This window comes from Pleuronectes platessa, chromosome 16 (genome assembly GCF_947347685.1).
Source record: "Pleuronectes platessa chromosome 16, fPlePla1.1, whole genome shotgun sequence".
Lineage (NCBI taxonomy): Eukaryota > Metazoa > Chordata > Actinopteri > Pleuronectiformes > Pleuronectidae > Pleuronectes > Pleuronectes platessa.
In genome coordinates this window covers 6,956,974-6,970,133 of record NC_070641.1, presented here as the reverse complement: position 1 = coordinate 6,970,133, position 13,160 = coordinate 6,956,974, and positions in this window count along the sequence as shown.

Here is a 13,160-nt window from a genome sequence, read left to right as displayed (position 1 = left end):
TTCATTAGGCTTGTCCAGCCGCTGCCCTGAACCCTTCCACAGTGGCAGTTAATATGTAATGTGATTTCCACTGTGTGAATGTGATTATACTGTGACAGACAGTGGAGGGCAGGATGCAAGGGCAGATGCAGACAAACAGGGAGGGAGGTCGTGCATAATGAGGAGTGCCTCCTCGTCCCGCCAGAGAAAACATTGAAGCTGACAGGAGCAAGATTTGAGCAGTTCAGACAAAACACACGAAAACAAAATGACACAAAGGAGCTGTGCAACTGTTTCCCCGGGGGAAATGAAACTCGCAGCGGGATGTCCTCTTTGTGGCTGACATGTAGAAAAAACACTCTGAGGTAACTGCTGTGTCTGGACTGTGACTGGACCACTGCACAGATACCACCTGTCTGAGGTTTTCACAGAACCTGGAGAAAACACAGCAGGAAAATCTTTCTCCAGTGCAACTTACACATTAGTGCAAACTGAGCGGAAACAATATATTAGAATATTCATTCATCGTATGAAAAACAGGGTTACACTGTGGTCGGACTGCATGAACTATGTATTAAGACAACATGATAGCAATATATATAGGTAAGATATTAACATACTCCTCAATGAGTATTTCAGCTACAGACTAAAGATGGACAGCTCATTTTCGCCTCTCCTTCCGTTCAAATGGGGTCTAACATATCAGACACCACATTGACTTACTGCAAGATGGCAGCCACTGTCAAATTGTGATTGTAGTGTGGAGCCACAGTATCGAGGTCCTGACTAGAGTTGCAAAGGGGCGGAAAGGCTGAACAGTAAAAACATCATTCAAAACTCTATTTTAAAGATGTATGGAATGTAACACACGCTGCACGTTGAATTTCAACCCTCCACTGTGCATTTCTCCATCACATGCACAGATAATTCCCAGCGTCCTGCACACTACAGCAGGGCTATTGAGGCCTGCTGTAGTGTACAGGACTAGTCAGGTAAGTTATGATGATATTACTGGGGAAATATATTAACATGCTGATTGAGGATTATTCATCTGTTCATCTAGCCTATTTCTATTCATTTATCCATCAATTGTAAAATATTTTTATCTCTAGCATTGCTTTAGTGTTTTTTACAAGCTTTTTTCACATTTGATTCTACAGAACAATTCCATGTGCACTACCTCATGTGTGGAGACATTTCACCCCAGCCAATGTTGAAGGAAAGGCTGTGTACATTTGCAAATACTGTGCAAAGACCTATGTTATGAATGACATAAAGATGCAGAAGCATATAGTCAAGTGCCCAAAGTTTCCTCAGGGCTCAAATCAGCCTATGACAAAACAGAATGTTTATATTTATGTCTGTATATGACAAGGTAAATACAGTTAGTATAAATTACCCACGCAATTTCCAGTTTTTTCCCGTTAATTCCCGTATATTCCCGTTAATTCCCATGGAAAGTTTCCAGCTTTGAATATTCAAGGAATTTTGCAACTCTAGTCCTGACTGAAACACGTACTTGACCTATGGCTAGTCTGTCTCTGAACCATGATGTTTCACCCCATTTTTATACTTTCAAATTACTGATTAAAACCAAATGACAAGTTTGGCCTTAAGTGTTTACTCACTGTGACGTCACCCAATGGTTTGTGAGCTGCAGTTCTAAAGCGTGCATTGGCTTCACTATCAAGACTCTTCAACATCCATTTTAATGTCCAGACTGTTTGGCCCATGTCCCATCTGCTAACTTGGAGGAGGCGGGCCTAATGACCTATACTGCAGCCAGCCACCAGGGGACAATCCAGATGGTGTAGGGAGCTGTAGGGAGCTGTCATGTGTTCTGTCTTTATAAACTCAGTCTGTATGTACTCTCTGATATCAGCAAACGGTACTCAACACTAGTTATTGTAAGCCCCAGTTTGTATTTTCCAAGATTTTCTCTCAGGAATTCAGAATCAAATTCCCAAAAACCTCAATAAATTCTTCTCTGGCAGCTGCTTCTCATCAGTTACACTCTCAGCCATTTTGATCGACGTGCAATAAGCCATTTCATTCATGCTTAGTGTTGGAGGCTTATTGATGCACACATCTGTTTCGCTACCAGCTCACCACTACCTTCCAATCACATTCAAGTGCACCGGGCTTCACAAACTTTTTTCCTCCAGTCTCTTGGATCCTTGGATGAACTAATCCTGTTCCTGCTGTTCTGCCATTGTCTAAATGACTCTAATCAACCCAAATGAGGCACCACACTTTTTGCTTGTTAATTCAACGATTTGTCATAATGACGTTGCCCACACCCGGATCCCATTTCGGTAAAACGTGGTGAAAGGATTTATCTCTCCATGACAACTTAATACTTTAACAATCACACTGATTGTCCAAAGGGAGGTGATTCAGTTCATCTGAAATCAAGGTGCAGCTCTTGTTGGATTGACCCTGAGAACATGCTGCATAATTCATGAATCACTACGTGTTCACTCTCACCTTGTATTTGTGGTGCTGAACACGTGGATTTACAGTATTTCGTATCATCCGCACAGAAGTTCAAAGAATTTAACATTCCCACATAAATCATACAGTGTTATGAGTGGAAACGGCTCGAGCAACTGTGGTGAACACCGAGGAAAATAAATCATTTATCACCTAACTGCACCGTTGAACCTCGCAGTGGTGAAATAGAGGAGGTGGGCCCCTGAGCGCTTTGTCACAAAAACAACTCCAGTCTGTCGGCGCTGGACTGAAACTTACAAAGCGTGAGTTGCAAGTTGAATGAAGGTGATGAGTCAGGCGTGGGTGTGAAGGTAAGCGAGCGCTGTAGGAGCTGAGGTATGAGGCGAAGCCAAATCTCTAATTGTTGGTTAATCGTCTTCTGAAAAGAGGACAGTGGTTCTTTCTGCTGGGGTCTGTTGTTGTTACTCCGACCACTTGTCTTATGGAGGAATATGATCATTAGTGAGAGTTAACGTCTTTAGTGGCACTATTAAGGCTTCTAAATGAGACCAATTTGCAGTCGTAAGCGGCAACACGCTGGAATTGGATTCAATTAAGGTGGCTGAAGGTGTTTGGAACTCATAAGTATGAAAACTAATTCCCACTGAGGCTCTGTTCATTTTGGAGAAGCAAGGGAACATTGTGCCGACAGAATTTCTCATGGATTTTATTCAGCATAAATTTCCTGGTCCCTCTAACATCCCCTTGCTCTCTCCTGTAGGAAACCACAGTGACAAGTCAGCAGCTTGCTGGCCGCTCTCATTTCCCCCGGATATATCTGAGGGATCCCAAGGTGCCGCAGATTTATGGCTCCCTAGACTTGCGGTGACCAATCTGATTCAGCAGATAATTGCTGGGTATGAGGCGTTATCAACTGGACAACCAAGGTACCTTGATTTATTACCCAGATTCTGAGGTTAACTTCATCAGGCGAGCTGTCGGAGCAGCCGGGGACAAGAGGAGGAGAACAAGGGAGTTTAGTCCGGAGCAGGTGGAGCTGACGGAATGTAAAAGTGAAACCGCTGGCAGCAGGTTGCTCAGCTCTCAGTGGCTGCAGAGCTGTTGATTATATGAACATGTGCCAGATTAAACGTACACATTGTGAATTCAGTGCGACATCATATCGGCAACAAAGAATCTGTTCTTGAGTCTAAACAAATATGTAAATAAACCTAAAGTGCTCAAGAGAAGCAGCTGTCTGATTGGCTGATGGCTTTAGAAATAAACTGCACAGTCAGCAGGAGGGAAGGGAAACCATATAATGGCTCATTTAGGAAGCCTATACATATAGAAAGAAATACATTTCATACAATGTAACCCTTACTGCCCTCATACTGTACATCCAGGCATCATTTACGTTGGCATGTGTGTTAAACAATTCATCCAATTGAGCAACTGCTCCCCTCAGCTGTTTCTTCTTTATCCGTGAGCTCTCAGAGGACAGGCACAAATAAGAACATGAATGCTAGTATGGACAAAAGGCTTTGTCCAGTTCTGCATCTAATGCTGAGCATGAATGAGCCAAGGTCGGATGTCATACATAGAAGAGAGAAGGAGAGAGAATTTGAATGAGTACAACTTCCAGGCCTCTCTCTGCCTTTCTGCCAAGTCTTCAAAGCCCCTCCCTCGTAAATAATATTTACCACAGTGACAGAAGAGGCCAGAAAAAACAACATGGAGAATTTCCAGATGCAATAACACAACGCTATAATTGAAAACTAGCTATCGTCAGCATGGGCTTCATTGGATTTTGGATCAGAAGAGCCAGATTTGTTTGTTTTTACAAGGTTTTCTATTTCATTACTTCTGTCAGATCATAGTGATAATTTTAGTGAATATTGTATAAACAAATGTTATTTTTGTACATGTTCTCTTCTATAGATGCATTTCCATGTACTCAATCAGGCTGCACTAAACTGAACAGACCCAAAGTTATCAGTTATATATATATTTCTATCTCACAATGCTAAAGAAAGTAAAAAAAAAAAATCCTGGATATGCACCAATATGCCTAAAGTCCTACCCTGTCACCAATTATTGTAAAATTCAACAAATAAACCCTTTCGGTGCCAATGAATTTGAACTGAATGTTTATTGTTGCTGGTTTGACAAATGAAGACGCTTGAATGCATGTTCACATTGTGTGGGAACTAATGCAACCAATTGTGTGGGAGTGAAATGACATCAATGGTCTCTTCAAGGATATCCCAGGGTAACCAGGGAGATCACACTCCTGTACCTCACTCCTCCGTTTGCCACAGGGCACAATGGAGTGCTCTCTCATCACTATCCTTCTCCTTTCCACTGTGACGACAGGCTCTTTAAGATGCCACCCACAAGGGCCAAAAGACGATTGCCGCAATGTGATTGGCCCTGCTGCGGTGGTGTCTGGTTGCTATGGCGAGTCTGGGTTTTGAAAAAGCAGATCTTCATACGTCTCGAGAGGATGTAGTGACGCCTATATGGCCTGGCTGGTAGGTGATTTGTCATATGTCTCTTAAATCAGGGGCAGATCAGATTAATGTTTAATGAATTCTAATGATCGCTGTGAGGAAAGTGGGTCACTCCGGCTTCGGCTGGGGAGCCATTGTTGCCGTCAGCGTTTGGAGAACTGAAAGACACCGGACTGAAACACAGCTCCATTTTGTCCCATTGTACTGGAAACTATAGAAACAGGTGCTCAGGCATGTCAACACTGACCTTCACCTCGTTTCCCGAAACTGCAACAAAATACAATTAATATACCGGACAATAATGATCCAAAATTTTTTTTGTAAAGAAACTAAATTCCAGCTCTCACTGCAATCCGCTCATACACCTTATAAAATCCATTGTGCTCTTTGATTATCTATTAATTACTGAGTAAATGTTGCATTAGACACCGACGGTGCATATGGACTGTGGTGCCATGCATGGGGAATCGATTTCCCTGCTCTCCGTTTCCAAAGGATAACCGAGAAGATGAATTATTCAGAAAGTTCACATCTCTCAATGGAAGGTTGACCTTTTAAGAAGGATTTTAGCCTCACTTGTTAGCATCTGACTGATAAACCCAGAGCTCTAGCTGCGCTCCGAAGATCGTGGGGTTGAAATGTCAAGTGCGATGGGGATATTTTCTGAGGCGATATCGTCTGTTTTTGACTTGCGGATTCATCAGACTGCCACGAAAAACTTCCAGAAGACTCACATTTGATCCGAGCAATTGTAAACTCATTCATTGGCTGTAAATTGAGGCAAATGAAACTACCTCATCGCGGTTCCGCCTCTAGGTTCTGAACGGCAGAGTCTGTGCACACATGAAGTGCTGCTGTCACGTAGTATTTAGGCCTTTGAGCACTGATCCAGTCGGAGAAGCTCAGGTGAATGTTCCTTAAAAAAATTACATTCACTTTCAAACTGGGGCCATGAAAACAAACTTGGCACCTGATTTTGACCCATCGGTGAGTTTTATTCGAACAGACATGTTTTTTTGATCCATTGAAATGTCTATATGGACTGTTTCATAGCTCGTCCATCACTGCTCTTATAGCATCCAGAAGAAAAACAAGAAGCCGAAGTATGCATCTCTAGATGGCTTGAATTGCAATATTCCCGCCATCAATCTGAAAGAGAATAAAACATTTGCCCACTAATCATCGTTTTCTTTTCAAGTGTAATTCCCAGATTGCTGTATGTATAAAATTCACATTGCCATACTATCTGTTCATGCATTTTTTAGAAGAAAAGGATCCAAAGGCCGTTGATGCTTTGATCCCTCACTAGTTTGTTTGTTAGACAATCAGCCTTCAGTTAAAAAAAATATATATATCATGTTTTTCTTTCCCTCTTTCACTTTGAATTGATAAACCATCTGCTCCCGTGAGAGCTCAGTGCAGAGTGTCGTCTACTGCAGCGCTCCGATTCTCGCAGATGCTGCTGTCAGACTGCCAGCCGCAGGGCCAGAGACATGAACTGCTGGAGATGGTGTGTGTGTGTGTGTGTGTGTGTGTCTCCATTGCGACAACCTTCTATGGGCCTCTTCCTGCTGGAGCCTGATGGGGAGGAGTTTGGTTGACCCTGGTCTGGCCACATGATATAAGCATTTGGTATTGCTGTTGTGTGATGTCTTTTCTTTCATTTCTTTACGTTACAGCCCAGTAGTATCTACTTTATTGTCCAGCCTCAAATGTGGTTGTGATAGCGTGTACCTACTGCACCTTCCCAAAGGTGGAATCTCCACCTCCTCCAACTATCGAGAATGTTGAGCTAAAAATATCTGGCTCACAGAAGCTGCCATCTCTCTGCACTGGCGCAACAGCAGGGCCGGACTGGGACAACTAATCAGGATTTTGGACCAGACTGACCACATCCATTTAAAATCACTCCCAATTTTTCTGATACAATTATTTAATGACGCCGGCACAGGGGGTGGTGTTCATCATGCCGCACAGACAAAAAAGACAGCTGCGTGGAGGCGACAGGCATGTCAGCCCAACGGGAAATTGCCTGCATGCCAGATGGCCAGTCCATCTCAGACCTGAGCAGTGGAATCAAGGTCCCGTCGAAACATATACACTCGACCGATCGCAAGTCATTCTGAACTGTCAGTCAAGAGTGTTCACCCAATTTTTCTATTATTAGCGCTTCATGGGAACATTTTGTGAATTAACTACTGATATTGAGGAGCAAACTCACATCTTTTGGGATGTCTCCGTTTTTATTATTTTGAAGTTGTGTCTTTTTCTCCGGGCAAAAGCTGAATTTTGTTGGCTTCCTATTAATTAAGAAGTGTCCTGAGTATTTTCTACAGACTGGATACTTAAAAACATATTTGGAAAATGACTTGAATCCTGATCAAAGTAGACTGGGAAAATCATTTGTACCTCTTTAGCTGGCTTACGCCGGGTTCACACCGACGCGGAAGCGACGCGGAAGCGACGCGGAAGCGTGGCGTAAGCGCTAACCCCCGGCGCGCCGGCGCTTGGCTGGTCACACCGGACGCGGTAGCGACGCCGAAGCGCCGCGCATTACTAATAATATCACATACTTCTGCTGTTATCAGCCTGCAGTAAAAACGGCATTTAATCAATTTTTTCAAGCATATACTTACTTGTTGCTCCAACATTAACTGCAACAGCGTCCCAACATGTGTCTTTTTTGGTGTTGTCTTTATACAACATATGGTGAAATCATACAACTCAAGTTACTTCTCCACTTCAATTATTAATTTAATGTCATCCATGTTGAAGAACTTCTCCGCTGTTAGCTCCGTTAAATGTCGGGTGTCGAGGGTAAATTACGTATTCTCCACTCAAGCCTATGTGGAGAATACGTAGCCCCCCCCCCCCCCCCCCCCTCTCTCTTTTTCATCTTTATGACTGCTTGTGTGGCTGTAGTGGATGGGCAGAGGGTGACATAAAATAATGTGGTTGGTAAAAGTGGTAAAATTAAAACTCCAAGACAACAGAAGGGGAATTCAAAGTATGGGATGCATATTTGATAATTTATATCATATAAAATATGTCATCTATATCGTTTAAAATCATTTTTCAGTGTGTTTCCTGTCGCGATACGCTCGCGTCAAGCGAAAAAAATAGACTCGACGCCGAAACGATCGCTTCACGGCGCTAGGCAGCCGCGGCGTGGCGCGGCGCTTCAGCGTCCGGTGTGACCAGCACAAAGGTTTAAACTGGGAGTGGATGGGAGCCAGAGGATTGGCGCTGCGCTTACGCCACGCTTCGGCGTCGCTTCCGCGTCTGGTGTGAACCTGGCGTTATACTTAATTTCTTCATATTAAAACAATCACAAAAATGTGCAACCCTTAAGACCAGTTTAGGCCCTGCACTGAATGGATGACGCGCCCTCAACTCCCACAATCTAGAAATGAGCAGCCATCATGCGATGACGTAATTTTGTAATTGCCCTGGTCACTGCACTGGTAATCTAGGGATGGTTCGTGACCAATTGCAAGTTAGTCACAGCTGTCAAATGTTCTAATGGTTCCGAGGTGAAAATCCCACTTGTCTCAAGGCAGACCTCTCAAACTGGGTTCATGAACCTGAGGGTGAGTTCAGTGAACTTCAGAAGCCTCCTCACACAACAGATCTTAATCCAATGGAAACACCTATAGGCCGTGACGGAACAGGCGACCAGCAGCATGAACGTGTGATTGTCTCTTTTAGTTTGGACATCATCAGGGATTTAAGAAATCAGATTTCTCACAGAAGGAAAGTTGATCCTTTAGAATTCACAACCTCAGACCTTCAATTTTCTAAAAGTCCTGAGTACAAGAGTTATGAAATGTTTGCTAAAAGTGATCATGGACATTTTTCACTGGATGAAAAGTTAATATGTTGTATTTCAGATTGTTGAATATCTCTGAGAAAAATGCCTACTCATCTTTTCCCTGCATCATTATATGTTTGCATTTCCTGCATGACGCTGTGACTCCTACCTTTTGGGTAATTATCAGCCTCTGGTCTTGAGCGGCCTCTCAATTTAGGGGCCGCATCCTTTGGAGGCTGCATATGAAGGACAACTGTGTCACAGAGGAGCAACTAAGCCGTAACACTTTAAAAGCTCTTTCAAAACCGATATATCGCTTCCGAAGGCTCCAACCCAACCCAGGATGGAAGAGGTAAAGCGCAGCAAGCAAAGAAGCTTTTAATGCTTGAGTATCATGCTTGGACTCAACCGAAACAGCAAATGGTACACAAACGAAAACCCAAGGGGCATTGATACTTACTCTTTGTATTCACCTTCCGCCCACAGCAATAAAGCAGGGACAGGCTGGAGAACAGACTGTTTCGGTCATCGCAGCCCACGAAAGAAACAGTCCCTGTGGGCTGGGTAGTTCACGTCCTCCGAAAGCAGCTACTGAATTGAGAAAAAGCTAATAAGTTTAGTATCCGCATCCATGTTGCAGAGGTCTCACGACTTAACTGCTTGAACACCAATTTGCCATTTTCCTCTTATTGAGTTCCATATGAAGACAGTAAGTCCCAGTGATTAAATTCATTATTAATTAGAGTGTCTGCTATGGAAAAGGCCTATGTAGCAAGACATATAATACTTAAATACATGTTAAAGAGTTCATTCTTTGCCATGAGTAAAACAAATTCAAACTTAGTTTTTAGTATTAAAAAACATCTCTTTTAAACCAATTGAAGGTTTAATCAAGGTTGTCAGCTTTCTCTACACTGGGCACTTGATGTTTATTTAATTTGAATGGAGCTACAGTCTCCAGCTTGTCAGCTCATTATGCAGACTGACATGAAGGGGAGATTTTCCAGAGAATAATAGCATATTTTCATTTGCCATACCGCCCTGTCTTTGGTCTGAGAAATGTAATTGCCTCGGAGAAAACTAGATTTTCAAAGGACACATGCCCTGTGAAATATTCTGTAAAGAATTTCAAACATCCTGGGTGTTGGATTTGCTCCTTCCCGGAAAAAAAGTGAAAATGCAAAGTGACAAGTCAAAATCCAGCACATACAAAGAGGAGCAGAAGAATAATCACAGCCCTCAGCGTCCTCTCTTGTAGTGTAAATAGTTTTTCGAAAAGCTGCTGAGATGCAACATGTTCATTTTGATTTCAGAAACACTTGTTTGGATGAAAGAGAGACAGACTTACATGTTTGAGCATGCTGTGAGCTAATCTGTACAACATGGCGACAGAATCACGGCTTCTGGGTAAACTTAGAACGTGTAAAACACAAGGCCGCATTATTCAATTCCCATATTTTGGTTTATTTGTGTTTTTGCTCAATAAAGGCCAAACCTCAGTCATACTGAGGGACTGCACGATATGGCTGTGGCTGGTGAATGACGTGGTTAATATGTACTGTGCGAGGAGGAGAAGGAGGAGCGGGTAGTGACTAATGCTGGAGCAACACGGAACAAAGCTCCAGGAAAAAAGATCGATCCATCCCTCAGCATGTGTAAATATTCATGTCAATACAGTGAAACACAGAGGCTGTAATATGTGCTGTAGCATGCAGGGAAATTAAAATGTCTCAACGCCACATGGGGACTGGTGACTGGAAGAAGTAGAGATTTGTTTTCACTACACCTTTTAGCTGTCTTATATTACATGGGCAAAATGATGACCTTTTTAAATTGACTCAATTGATAGATTCACCTTCCTTCGATCTTGTTTTGCCTTTAGGTCGTGCACAGTGAGCCTCCACTGTAGATACGAGTCTGGTGGTGAGGGGCGGTGAGGGGCTCGGAGTCGAGGTTCATCCTGGAGGAAGTTGTACATTTCAAACGGATCAGGCTGCATCACTTTTCTCTCAGGGACAGTTTGAAATAAACTGCCGGGCATCTTCCTCTCAGAAATAAGTAACATGTTCCCGTTCCAGATTCTGATTCCAATACCTGGACTGTGCACATCGACCAATTTACCTATCTGATACAAGCTTTTAAAAATAATAACTTATAAAGTATTTTAACAGCTGTGTGCTTCTAACCCAATAAGGAAGTGATGATTACAGTCATGTATGGTCTATTGCTAGTGTTGGCATCACTAATGCCAGACCTAGAAACTAAAGTCTTGCACACAGTACCTGTCAGTTTCTTTTCATGAAATATTACCCAACTGCCATTTAACTAGCATTGGAAATTACTTATTTTTCTCTGTTCTAAAAATAGTAGCTGGAAGTGGCGGTATAAGGTTTAAGGGCTGTTTTAGAGCAGCGGAAAATAAATTATTTCAGGGGCAATATCATTTCAGTCTTACCTGTGTGAAACTGTTGTGCTATAAAGCCCTGGTACTGGATCGTTACAAAGATTTGCGTACTCACCGATGCTTGACTAAGCATTTTGGCAGTTTGGAGGCATTTCAAAAGCTGGTATCTGTATCCGAACATCTATAGTCTCTGTTTCTGTGGAGAGGTTGCACTCAAATGTATTTTACTTTGAACAATAGTCCAATGACAGTCTAACAATGTTAATGGGCAGTTTGTGCTTCAAGATCCCGTTAGTGTTCTGCATCATGTTCCAGTTCCTGTTTTATTTAGTAATTTCTTACATTTCCTGACTTTTCACTTCCTGGAGCCCTTGCAAAAGTCTAGTCGCTCCGCTTCAAATGCAACCCCTGAAGGTTGAGGCCCCGAATTAGGACGCAGCTAATATCTAATACAAGGATGTCATGTTACCCTCTTAAAACTTTAGAGAAAACACTGGAGAGCATTTACATATCCCATTCTTTACTTGAATTGCCTGTCTTTTCTTTTCGCTGTAAATAACTGATTCTGCTTCAGATGTGCGTTTCCCAAACCTTCTTCTATCACTGTGATTCTTGATTCCAAAACGCCTCTAATAGTACCTGCTATTCACAGCATATCATTGAATAAGTAGATATTGAGTGGCCCTACTGCAGTCTATTTGTGTAAAATACCCTCTCGTGGTGACCAGCATCAAGAGACAAGTGGTCCTCTTGATTAATAATGTCTGAGAGACGTCAGCATGATGCTCTCCATTGTTTCGCTGCATCAAGCTGAGCGGAACATAACTCCAATCTTTGCTGCTTACCTATGAATTGTTTGCATCTCTCTGCATGTCAGAGAGTTGATTTGTGGATAATTTCCTGGCTAAGAAAATAACCCACCGTCGACTTCCCGAGGCTCAGATGTGCTCAAACCACTAAACAGCCTGAATGCCTCTATTGACGGAGCACTTCAGGGAAACACTCTGCATCTATTTAGCCCTCAGTTAAAACCGAGTCCAACACATCTGTATCCACTGCAGAGGTCTTTACTTAATGTTGCATGATAACCGTTCTATGTCCTGTGTTATCCATGTGCTACAATGTGCAAACATCATGGTTAAAGTTTGTAATATCTTTGATTCACCGAGAGTATAAACGGCACCTCGAAAGGGTAGCCAAAGTGTCGCCCCCTGATGGCTGGTTTCAGAATGGTTTCAACAGTCCCTCCTCCGTGTTAACCGATTGGACATTGACCAAACCAAAAAGCTTGATGGTTTGTAATTTTAGGAAGCTCGTATCACACTGCTCAAGTGTTCATGGTTCTGTTTGTTTACAATTAGTTATGTGACGATATAAAAAAGGAGGTGAAGCATCATAATTGAAAGGTAGGACGTCGATATCACGTCTCCTTACCCTGATTGCTTCTGCAAAGCCTGCAATAGTCAAAGGAATTGGAGATGCAACATCCATCTTTTGTTAGTCTATGGACTCATTATTTTAATATAATATGAAAGTAGATAAAAGTCCTATAGATATGATTGAAATTATTTTCCTACTCTCCAAATACTTTTCTAACTAATATAGAATATTAGTTAATTCCAGAGCTCTAGAAAGTACTCTCAGGACAGTTCATGTTTGACAGTGAGCAAACAAAATACTGCTTTTGCTTGGAAATGCAAGTTAATAAAGCTGTAAAATATCCCAAATGTGTAATTTGGTTTTAGATGTGAGATATGCCCACTTGCAATAACCTGTTTTAATTCACCCCCAGGATTTTATATACCGTACATTTGATTGAAAATATATCCGCTAAATTTAGTTAGATGTTCCCATGTAGCGCCAGTAGCTACCATCCCTCTCTGGAGCAGAGCTTCCAGTGGCTGATTAAAACAAAATACCACAAATCTCTGTTAGATTCAACCTTTGGCAATTTTAACTGCTGGCAAACAAATACAAACTGAAACATTAAAATAGGAAATCAGCAAGAAGTTAATTCCAC